Source organism: Hibiscus syriacus, unplaced genomic scaffold, assembly GCF_006381635.1.
Source record: "Hibiscus syriacus cultivar Baekdansim isolate YM2019G1 unplaced genomic scaffold, ASM638163v2 tig00111208_pilon, whole genome shotgun sequence".
Lineage (NCBI taxonomy): Eukaryota > Viridiplantae > Streptophyta > Magnoliopsida > Malvales > Malvaceae > Hibiscus > Hibiscus syriacus.
Genome location: NW_024063020.1, coordinates 383984 through 399668, shown reverse-complemented (window position 1 = coordinate 399668; position 15685 = coordinate 383984). Strand labels below are relative to the sequence as shown.

At 34.5% G+C, this 15685-nt stretch overlaps 1 pseudogene; it reads left to right on the top strand.

Moving 5' to 3' along the window:
* The first annotated feature begins 11487 nt into the window (after positions 1-11487).
* On the top strand, positions 11488-12147 carry LOC120155814 (annotated as a pseudogene).
* The last annotated feature ends 3538 nt before the right edge of the window (positions 12148-15685 follow it).

Sequence of the window (15685 nt, the reverse complement as noted above, 5' to 3'; positions counted from 1 at the left end):
ATATTATAATGACATATTACCTTAACAAAATCCAATGCCTGATTTTTGTTACTATTAGGCATTTCGCGCCATGACTCATAATTGATCGGTAACAGATTCACATTACGTCCAACTATGCCTAAGTAACCGGATAAAAGACTGCTTCTGGGCTAATAGGTTGGCCGACATCATTTCTTGAAACTTTGACACGGTGCCCAACAGGAAGTTGGTATAATTCCTTCAACGTTGTACGTCCTCTACTCTTGCGCGTTCCATCATTTTAACTATATAAGAAATTATTAAATGTAAGTTTTGAAAATGAACAAACTAGTAAATAAATTTTCGAAGATTACCTTGAATTTCTACATCTTCTTCAACAGTGTCAGGAACTTCGAAAGACTCAGCTGCATTCGATTCCTTGTTATTTCTTTGTTCATGGTCTTCAGAAGCTCGAACAACCTGCAAATCACTTATTTTTCTCCTCGGCATGATATCTTTAATAAATAAACATTTGTAATAAGAAAATGAAATAATTAATGAATATATTGAAAGATAACATGTTAAAGGTTATAATATTATAAATAAATAAATTAAGATATAAAATCTTACGACATTCTTATGTAATGTCAGTTGTCATAAATATCTTCATCAACGTCCTCCCGAACCCATTGAAATTGTGTTGTATTAGTGATAGCTTCATCTAAGTTTTGTGGTAGTAGAGGTAAACATTCTGATCTTGTTTCAATATCATCTCTACTTCCATCCCCGATGTCTATCAAGTCTCTGAGAGTATTACGGAGCACAACATACCAACTGTCATCCATTGGATCATGACAGTAAAATACTTGTTTCACTTGAGAAGAAAATACATATGGTTCATCCATCAATCGTTGACCAGTGTGAATTAATCGAGAGAAATTCACTATTGCAAACCCGAATCTCTCTTTTTATGCCTCCATTTACATCAACCCAAGCACACCGAAACAACACAACCTTTCGTTTTCCATAATAATCTAACTCAAAGATGTCCGTAAGAATTCTATAATAATCGACATCTCTCTTCTACGGATTATTGTCTCTGACACTAGCATAACTTGTAGTTGACGAAGTAACTACGACTCCACAATTTTGTGTCCTCCTTAATCTTTCACGAGATTTTGTGTGGAACCTGAACCCATTTATGAGGAAGGCATTATATCTTTTAACTATTCTATTCAGGAAAGCCATTTAACATCTTCACTAACTTCTCTCCCACTCCAAACCTATTACACATGAATGGTGAATTAATTTGCATTGATTTCGATATAAAAAGCAAGACAAATTTTATTTATAAGTATGTGGAATGACTTAGTTGCTTACCGTCTGGCCTAACCATTTATGAAAAGTTTATGTGAATAACTTATGTATCTCTCACTGATTTAATCTTCGGGAGCGTGTACGATATCTCAAGACTTCTTTAAACTTACTATAAAGTATATTATATCGTTAAAAATGATAAATATAAAAGATTAAGAGATTTCATTAGTATTGGGTTTGAAAGACTTACGTACGAAAGGGATCTATTGAATCGTGATGGAAAAGAACATATCAGTGTGCTTGTACCTAAGACGTGTCATCTAAGGGTACAATTTTAACTTTCCCTAATGGTTGACCATAACTTCCAAACAAATAATGTTGAGATAAGTCATTAGTACTGAACACATCATTTCGATTTGGTCTATTCCATCTTGTTTCAACATCTTCCAAATATCTAGAGCAAAATGTTATACATTCCTCTGCCAAATACATTTCAGCAATTGATCCTTCCGGATAACGCTTATTACGACAGTAAGACTTCAACTTGCCCAAGAACCTATACAAAAAACAACATACTACGTAAATACATTTTATTAAAAGGTATAATCAGTAGTCATTTGAAACGTATAATTCAATTAACACCTCTCTATAGGGTACATCCATCGATAGAAAACTGGTCCACCAACTCTTGCTTCGTTAGGAAGATGAATTAGCATATGCACTATAATTGTGAAGAATGAAGGCGAAAATATCTTCTCCAAGTTGCATAAAGTCAAGGCGACTCGATCTTATAGTTTATCAAGTTATTCAACCATCAGAACTTTCCCACAAATGGATTTCATTATATTATAAAGTTTAATGATACAAGACGTCACCTTACTTGACATGCAACCGCGTATAACTACTGGCAGTAAATCTTGCATTAATATGTGATAATCATGTGACTTTAAAGAATAAAGTCTTCAATCTTTAACACTGACACATCGAGAAATGTTTAATGCATACCCATCTGGGACCTTTATATCCTTCAACATCGTGCAAAACACTTATTTTTCTTTCTTCGAAAGAGAAAAAATAGAAGGCTGCAAGAAATATTATCCATTAGGATGTAATTACGGATGAAGATCATGCAGAATTCCCATGTCGACTAAGTCAAGTCGACTCTTAAGATTATCTTTAGATTTTCTGCCATCATTCAGAATGCTCTCGATAATATTCTCATAAACATTCTTCTCAATATGCATTACATCAAGATTATGTCTCAAAATCTGATTCTTCCAATAAGGCAACTCGAAGAATATACTTCTCTTTTTCCACAAGTCAACCTCATTTGGATCATCCTCTTCATCAGACTCATCATCACTCTGTTGGTCAACTTCAACCTCTTCATTGACCTGCTTTGCCTTTTTCTTAGATCGTGTACTACTTGGTCGATTCATCTTTCCATAAGTAAAAGTGTTATTTTTCAACATTCTGAATATTTCAGACCCGGATGTTTGTTCAGGAGCATTTCGAAACTCTTCATCACCATCAAACATATTCTTTTGACATCTAAATCTATGATTATCAGGTAACCACCGACTATGTCCCATATAGGAGAGCTTTTTTTCATTAACTAACCACTTCGAGCATGTTTGTGCAGCACAACAAGGACAAGCATAACGACCTTTGGTACTTAAACCAGATAAATTTGCATACGCAGGAAAATCATTAATTGTCCATAATAAAGTCGCGCGTAAATTAAAGTTCTCATTCTTAAGCACATCATATGTTTCGACCCCTTCCCATAACTTTTTCAACTCTGCAATTAGCGGCTGCATGTAAATATCAATATCATTTTCGGGGCATTTCTCGCCAGGGATTATCATGGATATGATGAAAGATGATTGTTTCATGCAAATCCACGGAGACAAATTGTATGAAACAAGTACAACAGGCCAAATACTATAAGAAGTATTCATGATTTTCAATGGATTAAACCCATCAGTTGCAAGACCGAGCCTGACATTTCGAGGATCTCTCGCAAAACTTGGAAACTTGTTGTCAAATGACTTCCAAGCTAAAGAATCCGCAGGATGCCGTAATAATCCATCATCGGTTCTACCATCATGATGCCACCTCATAGACTCAGCAGTCTTGGAGCACATAAACAATCTTTGTAGCCTAGGAATGAGAGGAAAATGTCGTATATTCTTTACCGGTTTCTTTCTTGATCGTGCTTTAGCTTCATCCTCAGTAACATTTTCTGTGTCCTTAGTCGTCCATCGAGATTTTCCACATACATGACAAGACTCTTGATTTTTTCGATCACCCCAATACAACATACAATCATTCGGAAAACTATGAATTTTGTCATATCCAAGACCCAAATCTTTTATCATTTTCTTCATATCTTTGCATGATTGAGGGATTTTTGCAAAATGAAACACTTCTCCTAGTAACTCCAACAAATGCGTAAAGGAGTTACCAGTCCACCCTCAGTACATTTTAAGTGGAAAAGACGAATGCAAAAAGAAAGCTTTGAAAACTTTGATCCCTCATAAAGTTGTTCATTCATTTCATTCAACAACTTGTAAAACTTTGCCTCTTCTCCATTTGGCTCTTCATCACATCCAATTCTTCCCATCTCAATGAAATCATTAACATCATCCTGACAATAATTTTCTATAACATACTGCTGATGATTGTACACATTAGATGCATCTCGTAACGTCCATTCCGTGTCATATTCTCTAAAAGTTTGATGGTGAGAAGGAGCAGGATTAGTCGAATAACTTGTGGAAGCAGATCTATCTGATATAAACTCTCTATGAAAGATCCATTTTCTATACCTCGAACAAATCCAAAAACAACTAGATGCTCGTACACAACTTCACGAATGTGCCAATTAATGTTCACACAATTCTTACAAGGCAAAGAATCATATTCTCTTGGCTTGCATTCACAAAAGCTAAATTTAGAAAGTTTTCGACTCCATTTCGATATTCGACGCTTACCCTTGAGAAATCCATCAAACTCTTATCCATTTCTTATTTATGGAGTTTCAATTTCAAATTTTAATTGCTAATATTATAGATAAATTTAGAACCTAAACAGAAGCATTACATTTAATTTCACATTTTATTGCTAATATTATAGAGAAAAGTAGAACCTAAATAGAAGTTTTAATTTTATTTTTAACTTTTCAATATAAATCGACATCATAATAAATTCACACTAGAGGAATATTGTAATTTCTGGTTTGTGTTAGACTTAAATCTTAAACTTATTTAGCATCTTTTTCTGACTCGACATCTTTTCAAGATTTCAATTTAAAGTAATTTATAACTTGGAGAATTCAATTTAAAAATTCACAGAATGAACAAAAAAGACACCCATCTCCTTAATAAGGCATAGCAGGCTTAGACCTTTATATATAATGCAATCATATTAAGTTTGCAGTAGCCAAAAAACAGTTTGTTGGAAAGATTTGAAGTATGCCTGCCTCTAGGTTCTTGTTAAACATTTATATGCATAAACTCATCTATATCAAACTCATCCAGAACTTCATCTTCTTCCATAAAAAAATGAATTTTTTTCATTTTCAATATACAAATATTAATAATACAAAAAAATAAAAAATGAGGGTTTACCTCTAATCAAACAAGCTGAGTTATTCACAACAGAAACCAATAGATTTAAGTGTAGATAATGCAAGGCAAACCACCTATTATCGGCAACCAAAACAACACAAATAAACCAATACTTCATTTGTCTCTTAAAATCAATATCAAAATGAATTAAGACAAGAATACAAAATAAGACAACAAACAAACTAAACCACTTTCTATCATGAACCCACAATTCTCTCCCCACACATACGCAAGCTTTGTATAAATCACTTAAGTACTACCAAGGTATCAAATGTGCAAAACTAACCATACATCCCAATTAAGGTTTCCACATTACCTCAAAACAAAATTAATGTTCACATACACTAGTAAATGTTCCTTGATTTAATCATTACAAAGTGTTATGCCCTCAAGCTCCCAATCAATGTCTAATTATCTGAAAAAGGTTAACGAGTGTGAGCTTACAAGACACAATAAATAACTAACATTTAACACAATATATACACATTAAAGACAAGAAAAAACATCCTAAATGTTATGAAACTCACATGTTCTTTATTCAAATGTCAGACCATAATGCACATGAAGAAATCGCAGAACCATTCAAATACATTCAAAGAATAATGATCACCAAGTTACTTGAATATTTATAGTGGCATCTAATAAGTAATGAGAAAAATGTTTATACCTAGTTAATAGTTATGAATTTAACATTTCCCACTACAGTATACAAAACACAGCATTTAGTAGAAAAATGTTGCCATTTACAAATATAAAGTAACCACGGTTATTCTCTAAGATTCTAACCATGCACATAGACGGGATGTATGACAGAGAAATAAAAATGCATGGAAGCAAGCTGGAGAGTGAGTAAAGAAAAGAAACTTTCATTCTTAAACCTAAGAATAAAGGAAAAATAAGGACAGGGATAGTAACAGCCCAAAAACAAGACATACCTGCTTCAAAAGTTTACTATATTGTGCCTTTGAAATTGTTGAAGTTCCCCCAAGAGTTCCTCTAACATGAACTGGAAGCCCTGACAAGGATTCCAACAAAAGAAATAGGAACCAAGAAAATCAGAAACATGTAAACAATAAAAAGGATAAAGTACCATTTCGCTGAACATAATATAAAGTTTTACCTGCAATGGTTGCAATTCAGAAGACTTCAAGTTTTGGAAAGATTTATACTTCACAATCACACCTTTTCCAGCCAGGTCCCAATTAAGTCCGTAAGAGAACCCGGGGTTTTCTCTATATTAAAAGAAGCCAAGAGCAGAAGTATAAATATATTACTTCCGTCATGTACAAATTAAAGAGTGCATCAACTACCGTGGCATACCATCACACCACCTTTATAAAGATGCGGGTACAGTACACACAATAATAATATAAAATTTATATTTGGTAGACACATTAATGCAAATAAATGCGATAGATAGGCACATTTTCGCACCAAAAGGAGGAATTATAGTAAAATATAATCCAATTAATCTACTCACAAGGGTGACCCAAAGGTCATGTGCTCATTCCAACCTTTTTTATCTTCATCTTTTAAACTCATAATAGTAAGCTTTTAACATCAACCAGGGAAAAACTAAATGAACGGTAAAAATCTCCTAGATGTTTTTAGAGGCAAAGCAACACCAGCAATCAATCAATTCACAAAACAGAAAAAAAAATTAAAACTGAACTTTTATTTTTTGCTGATGATTGCATTTGGTTCTTGAACACTGCCTCTGAAGAAAATAAGACTCACAACCACTGATTCATGGAGCCTGCATCAGCCTCCATCACTGCGTCTGTTTGTTTTTAACAGTGAGTTTCAATTCATTCATGAGTTATGCTTAGCAGCTTCTCAAAGAACAGAGCTTATACGGGCTACATTATATTTGAAATTTCTTTCATGGATTCCCCTCGGCTATTTATTGTGTTAATATTGTTTCAACACGCATTAGCAGGATGCAGCATTAGCAGGCGTACCTGATATTGAATAAGATGAAATCAACCAAACCAGCAGGCGTTTTTTTAATGGATTGATGGAGGCGCGAGAGTCGTCGGTGATGGCGCGACATTGGGACCGACGGCGTGAATGGTGGCCACTGCAAGCCCCATTACGGCGTTTAGTTTGTGAGGGAGAGCGGAGGAAGTGATGGAGGATAGATGGAGGCGACACATAATAGGGCTCAGGATATCGCGTCAATTTTGGGGTTTTTATAGAAATTTGCGGCGTTTGTAATCCAAACGCCGCTATAGTTATACTCTATCGCGACGTCTTTTATAAACGCCACTACTGTCCATATATTTTGCAGCGTTTGTGTTTAAAAACGCCACAAAAGTACAAATATATTGCGGCGTTTTATAAAAATGTCACTATATATTACACCTATTGCTGCGTTTGTATAAAAATGTCGCTAACGTACTATTCTATATCGGCGTTTGTTATAAACGCCACTACTGTCCAAATCTTTTGCGGTGTTTGTGTTTAAAAACGCCACTAAAGTACAAATATGTTGCGGCGTTTGTTGAAAAATGCCACTATATATTACACTTATTGCGGCGTTTGTATAAAAACGCCGCTAAAGTACTATTCAGTAGCGGCGTTTTTTATAAACGCCACTATATGTTAACCATATTACGACTCTTTTAGATATAAACGCCACAAAAAGTCAGGTATATAGTGGCGTTTTTGGATACAAACGCTGCTAAATACCTTTATTTATATAAGATTAAAATATTTTAAATATTTCATTTCTTCTCTACATAAACTAAATTTACTACCATGTACTTTTATGTAATTAACAACAACCATACATTTTAATTAAGACAAAAGTTATGCATAAAACTACTTAACAACAAAATACATTATAATTTAGAAACATTAAAGTTATGCATAAACAGTCTTCACCATATTGTTCACTACAATTTAGTCTTCATGCTCCTTCGCGGGGAAATGACGTAGGAAAGTTGTTTTCCTAGTTTGACGATGTATTGTTAAGTTTTTCCTCCGTGTAAAGTCTATATGGAGAAACTCTTCATCCATTTCACCAAATAAGTCCCCAACCTCCTGTTCACCAAGAAGAGTCCTTGCGCGCTTCAGTGCTTCACTTGAAACAGATAAAGACCTTCCACCTACAATATGAAACTTGATTGGAGGTGGCTTGGGAACTGAAGCAAACATTAAAAAAATTTAAATAGATGATAGAAATGTTTACTTGGAGTAACAGTAGAGGCAACGCCGCCTTCATTGAGGATAGATATTGCTTTTACAATTGAAAATTCTTTCAACACCACAGAGTTACCAAATTCAGTTCTAAACATCGGGTATTTATCCACTCCTCTATCATCGTTCTCAATAAGCTTCGAACATCCTACATGCGTGCGATATATGAAATTTTAGAGTACAAAATAAAAATATAGCGGCAAAAACTTTAAGTGATTCTTACCTTCAATTAGGAGATCGGCCATGGAAGGGTATGGAGCAATATGAGTTCCTTTCAGGTCATCATCGAGTTTCGATGGCAAGTTCGGACCGATAGCCTCTCAACTATAATTTGATCCATCGTCAGAGAAAATACACCACGTGGACATTCCGACGATAATTTCCCTTACTCAAGGAAACACCTGCTTTTTGTACCACAACCATTTGTTCATGTTTTCAAAAGCTATTATTTTCCTATTCGAAAACTATTATTTTCCATTCGAAAGTAGAAAAACACTGCTCCCAAGCAGTAAACCAATAAAACACTATGTATAGATATTGTTTTCCTATTCGAAAGCTATTATTTTTCTCAATTACATTAGCTTTCTGGGTTTTTCCCATTTTCAGAATACGAACAAAAAAATAAAAGAAAAAGTTCAGTAGTGAGAGAAGGGATCAAACCGTGCAATCGTGAGATAACTATTCACCGGTGAGAGGGTCAATTTGGTCACCGGGACAGACAGAAGACGAATTCGCTTGGAATTGTCTGAGGGCCGTTGTTGTGCTAGAGAAATCCCTTTTAGGGAAGCATCGTTGAAATGATATTAGGGATCGGGCAGGAGAAAAGGGTAGAACATATATTTACCCTTTGGCGGCATTTTTTAAAAAATGCCACTATAGTACATGTATTTGCGTCGTTTTAATAACAAACACCACTATTGATGATCCCTATTATGGCATTTTTCTAAAAATGCCACTATAAACAACCATATTGCGGCGTTTATCAGAAAAACGTCCCTAAATTACTACTCTATAACGGCGTTGTTTGCATAAACGCCACTATAAACAACCCTATTACAACGTTTGTTTGATAAACGCTGCTACATTACTATTCTATAATGTCATTTGTTGGAAAAGCGCTAGTATAAACAACCCTGTTGTGGCATTTTTATACAAACGCCGCTAAATTACTACTATATTGTGTTTTTTTTTTCAAAAACAAACGCCGCTAAATTATTATTATTTTCCGATGTTTGTTAAAAAATGCCACTATAAAGAACTCTATAGCGGCGTTTGTGCTAGAAATGCCGCTAAATTACCACTCTATTGCGGCGTTTGTTGGAAAAACGCCGCTAAAGTATCATTTTGTGGCGTTTGGATTGTAAACGCTGCTACATGCTTAAATTTTGTGGCGTTTACCCTGAAAACACCGCTAAAAACGCCGCTACAGAACATTTTTGCTGTATAGAATTTGGGAAAAGTATGGACTACTCTCACTCTATTTGGATGTGGGTTTTAAGGAACATTGATTGAGTATTTTAAGTGATCATGATATCATTTTTATCTTTTTATTTTATTTTCCTCTCTTTTCTTTCTTTCTTTCTTTCTTCTTCTCTATTTCAAGAACTCGAAATTTTAAGTAAAAACGATAACTTTCGAAGGCTAAAGATGTTCCGAGTCTTCAAGGGCAAAAATGCATAACAAAGTGACTGACGTCTAATTTAAGTGTTGTGTTTTTTTGAAAAATAATAGTTTGGTTGAATTATATTGATGTTAATAATAACTAATATCATTTGGTGAATAGACTTATTATTTTTTATTTTAAAGTTACATATATTTAAGCATATATGTTAGCTTTTTAACAATCTTCTTCACTAAATATCAAATCTCTTCATCAAATAGTCTTAACCTTTCAATTCATTCTCTCCAATGTATAAAGGATATTTGAGACATAAATTATACACAACTTTGAAATTAAAAAACTTAGAAAAATCTCTTCTAAATTTGTTTTTTCTTATGATAGAGAAAGATAAGATTGTGTTTGATTGAACACTGTTGCTGTGCTTATTGATGTAACCTTTTGTTATTGTATCTTTGGAGATCGACATCCAATGTTACTCCAAACACCGAACAAACGATAAATCTATCTTAAGAAAATTATTCATACAGGCCTCAACAAAAAAAAATTCTTCTATTTATCCGACTATTCTTATTCGATTTTATGTCTATATATGATAAAACAATTCCGTTGTTTAATTTTAAATTATGTATTTATTTTATTTTGTTCGATTTAATTATAATGTATGCTTATTTTAATTATTATTTTTCTGTTTTAATTATTTTTGGGTTAACGTTTGTATAAAAATAAGACGAATTTGTCTTAAGATTGTTAGAGAAATCAATAAGAATTTTCTTTCTTCAAAGACTTTTAAGAGAGTTCTTTCTTTATTCAATAATTTAACCTTATTCATGCTTAGAGTGTTGTTTTTCTTCAGATAATACACGGTGGTAATTATTACAATCACAATATCAAAAAATATGTTCTCAAATAACATAAATCTTATAATTACTATTCAAAAATTAGTTTAATAGAACTAATATTAGTCCCCCCAATCGAATAATTGATTGAAATAAGCCAAAGGAGCTTGGTTTTCCTCACTTCTCTTTTGAACAGTCTCTGCCTACACTCACAGGACGTCTAAGGTACGACAACCTTAATATACGATTAGGAAAATACGTTACTAGAAATGTTAATATTTTTTTAACATTTTCGTTAAAGCACTACTTAAAACATTATTTTCTCTACCAGAAATGTTAATATTGAGCGCTACCTAAAATGTTTAACATTTCCAGTAAAACGCTACATAAAACATTATATTTTTCTACCAGAAATATTAATATTGGGCGCTACCTAATATATTACTTTTTTACAAAAAATTAGATAGCGAAATTAACATTTACAGTAAAAAAAATGTTTTAGATACCAAAAATATTAAAAGATTATTAACATTTTCGATAAGACTTTTCTTTAGCCATATATTAACAGCGTCCTACCGTAGAACTACCCTACACTCAGTCATCCACAAAAGAGCAAAAATTAAAAGGCTTACCAAATTCAAAGAAAAATAAATATGCATGGCAGGCAACTTCAGAAATAAAAATAAATGCCACAGTCGCCCACTGAATTTTGGATTAATAGGTGTTGGGATTCCACACGTTGGGACCCCACACACATATTGAAGATTTTAACATGTAGGAGGCGGTTCTAAAAATTAACGTCGCGTTTGAAATGCGTGATACCGTATCTCAATGAAGTTTGGACGTTCATGGACCTTAAACCTCTGTAAATTGGCATGGAAAACTAAACCAACAACACATCTCAACACACAATCTGCTAACCATGAAAACCACAACTGCTTCGGTTTTCCTTCTTCACGTCTTCTCAATCACACAATCATCCTTTCTGTTTGGTATGGCCAACGCCACCGCCGACGCTGTGCTGGATGTTAACGGTGAAGAGGTCGTCACAGGCGTCCAATACTACGTAGTGTCGGCGATATAGGGCGCCGGTGGTGGAGGGCTTGCCATAGGCAGGGAGAGAGGTAGAAAATGCCCGGAAATCGTCGTTCAGAGACCATTCGAGTTTGACTATGGTAATCCCGTGATACTTTCTAATGCGGACACCAAAGACGATGTAAAAATAGAGTTCACTGGACCAAGAGACAGACTCTGCCTAACATCAACGGTGTGGAAGCTTCAAGATGTCCACGAATCAACCGGAAAAAGGTGGGTGGAACTTGGTGGAGATGGAGGAGGCCTTGGCTGCGACACAAAGGAGAGTTGGTTTAAAATAGAGAATGCCGACCGTATGTACAAAATTAAGTACTACCCTTCGGTATGTGCATCTTCCACAACTGCTTTCAACGAAATTGAGAGAGCTCTTGATACCGATGGACAAATGCGTTTGGCTCTATCCGATGGCTCAGGATTTGCATGGCCATGGGTATTTATCAAAGCAGGCGAAGCAAATAAGAGAATTCGACAGGTTGTCCATGCTTAATCGAAAACCATCGCTATGGACCAGCTAATTACTACTTTAGTATTAAGTTTTAAATAAATAAAGGTTAGGGCACTGCTTAATTCTGAGAGAGCTTGTCGTTAAAGTTGCCTTGCTAGAGGCAGCAGCATGCTAATGCTTACAGGGTTTGCCTCTCGTGGCCCTACTTGTACTCTTCTCAGCTTAATGAATAGAACTATGTACTTATTTACTTCTTGCTGCCATTGATTCTAGTAATAGACAATTAACTTGGATAACTTACTTGGTAGTTAGCAAAATATAGTGAAAGGAACTGAATGTTGTGTCAAATTTATACTAACTAAATTTTGAATAAAATATCAAATCGTATATCGTTCGATTACTTACACGATGCACGTGTTAGTTTAAATATATAACTCTTGACCGAAGTAAATTTATTTCACGAATCATGAGCAGTTAATATATATATTTTTAATTTAGATGGAGAGTCGAAGTGGATTAGAAAACAGTGTCGGCTGCTACATATAATATTATACGTGGGAGAGAAAGTAGTGTGGGAAAAGACATAAGAGAAGAGATGTCTTGTGTTCCCTCTTTCCTCTATGTATATTATAGAACAATTGGTGTCAAATCCACAGTACCCTAACTTTGTCCAGACAACTCAAATGGAGTCGAAGGTGATTGAAGATAAATTTAAAGATGTTCGTGCATCGATCCGGTGGTCTCAAGGCCCCTCGGTGTTAAAAAATATTTCATCTGGTTGAATCGATTCAAAGATTCAAGTATTTCAAGATGAGCGACTCATTGAGTCTCAAGCCACAAGGTTGATCAAGTGCAATCATTTCAAATATTCAGATTCAACAAGAAGAGCGAGAAATGCTGAAGATATAAGAAAATGGAGATGAATTCTAGGGGTGAAAACCCAAAAATGGGCAGTCTAGAGGGATCCAGAAAAGGAAAAAGAAGATAAAAAAAGTTGCAAGCAGATCCAAGCCAAGCAAGGCAAGATTGAAGGCACCATAACGAATTGGTCCTTGGTTCAATTACCCTTAAACACTTGTTTGGGCCTACTTATCCCTTTCTTTCGTAACCATGAGCCCTGGCCTATATTACGTGCCTGAAAAGTCCATTCTAATCATACATGGATTTCTAAGTGAAAGAGACTATATTCAGATTTCATTCCGCTTCTCAGGATTAATTTTTATTTGCAAAAATTGGTTTTCTAAAATCTTTAATGCATAAGAGAAAAATAATAAAGGGGGTTCAAGATGTAAAATTTTGGATAACGTCTTGAAGAAGGGCGGCTCGAATATTAAATTGTGTAACGACGACATAAGAGACGGTCTTACAAAGCTCTTGATGAAGTACCGCACATCCCAAAGGTGTTCATAAGAATTTGGAACCAATAAGTATCTCTAGAAGATGAGCATAAAAACCACTTATTCAAGTCAGTGGAGGCCCAAAGAGATATATATGTTGTATTAAAAAGGCCAACCCGAGAAGACCTTACATTTTCATAATCAACCTGCACCTTAAATTTGTCAGTAATTTTGACACTTGCCAATAAGCTATGATTTTTTTGAAAGATTAAAAGAGTAGTTGACTTGTTTGATATTCATTAAACTCTTGTTTTATGATTTGTCTCAATTGTGAAACCTAGAAAGGGGCAATATGTTTCAAAATGTTTGGTTAAACATTTTTCAAAAATTCTTTTAATTGATATTTTTCAATTTTTTGGAAATAAAAAGAAGAAGAAAAAGATTTTTAGACAAGGCAATCTCTCTTGAGTAGGAGGTCTTGGTAGTTGACACATGTCTCTCAGACACAGAGTTCATGTTTAGAATCAATGCTGGAGCAAGGAAATGATAAATGTTAGAGCATTTTTGAAGGCCCGTATCATCCAGGAATACCAGATCATTGAATTGAACAAACATTTATTTTCAATGAAACAGAAATGTGTGAAGAATAAAAATGGTGAAACAATGAATTTGCCTCTAAAAATCAATGAAAAACTTAGAGGGCTAAGTTCGAGGCAGTATGATATTCCATCAATTACTGCGATGGTCAGCTCCAGAAAATGACCTTTGATTTCTCGCTATAGGGTAACAACACATACACAGTGTCCAAAGATGGTAGATCCTCTTTTCAAAGATGAAAGCTCTATTAGATTTCTACACAAGATCAGGCGAAGAAAGCTAATCTTATAAGGGGCAAAAATTTACAGGGTTAAGAAGAAATTGACACAACTCAAGAATTGCAAGAGTGCACGCTGGTGCAAACAAAAGACGACTTAATCAAGAAGAGAATGAAGATCGCTATTGCAGCCGTTCCCACCACGGATCAAGAAATCATGCATTTATACATGATACATAAATTTGTTTCATTGCATCATGCATCATTTCACACATACATGTTAAATTTTGATCTTTCTCATGATAATGTCAGTAAAATATGTTTTGAGAAATTTTTGTCTCTCTCAAGATGGTTTACCTAGAAATTTCAATCGTGGCCTTCTTAGAATATGTCTCCTAGAAAACTCAACCTTTTCATACTAAAAGTCATTTTTCCTTGAAGCTTCAACTTGACTCCCTCGCGAAGAGGAGTCAATCTTTCAATGTCATTATTGATTTCCTCACGAAGAGAAGTCAATCTTTCAATGTTATTCTTGACTTTCTCGTGAAGAGGAGTCAATCTTTCAATGTCATTATTGATTTCCTCACGAAGAGAAGTCAATATTTCAATGTTATTCTTGACTTTCTCGTGAAGAGAAGTCAATATTTGTAATTCTTGACGTCCTTGTGAAGAGTAGTCAATCTTTTTTGTTCCTGACTCCCTCGCAAAGAGGAGTCAGTTAATCTTTGTTATTCTTGACTTCCTCGTGAAGAGAAGTCAATCTTTGTTGTTCCTGACTCCCTCGTGAAGAGGAGTCAATCAATCTTTGTTATTATTGACTTTCTCGTGAAGAGAAGTCAATATTTGTTATTATTGACTTCCTCGTGAAGAGAAATCAATCTTTGTTATTCTTGACTTCCTCGTGAAGAGAAGTTAATCTTTTTTGTTTTTAAATCCCTCGCGAAGAGAAGTTAATCTTTTTTGTTTTTGAATCCCTCGCGAAAAGAAGTCAATCTTTGTTATTCTTGACTTCCTCGTGAAGAGAAGTCAATCTTTGTTGTCATTGACTTCCTCGTGAAGAGAAGTCTATCTTTTTTCTTCTTAACTTTCTCGCAAAGATGAGTCAATCTTTCAGTGTTGTATTTCTTGACTTTCTCGTGAAGAGAATTCACTCTTTCAGATTTGGTCTTCCTGAAGAGCAATGAAGCAAATCAATTATGATTAAATCTTCCCTGAAGAATAGTGAAGTGGATCAAAGTTCTCTCGAGTCTGATATCCCCTAAAAAGTAGTGGAGCATATTATTCTTATTTCAGATTTGGTCTTCCTAAAGAGCAATAAAGCAAATCGACTCCTATTCAATCTTCCCTAAAAAACAGTGGAATGAATCAACGTTTCTCGATCTGACCTATCTTACAGAAATAGTGGAGCAGATCCCTTATCAAATTTCAA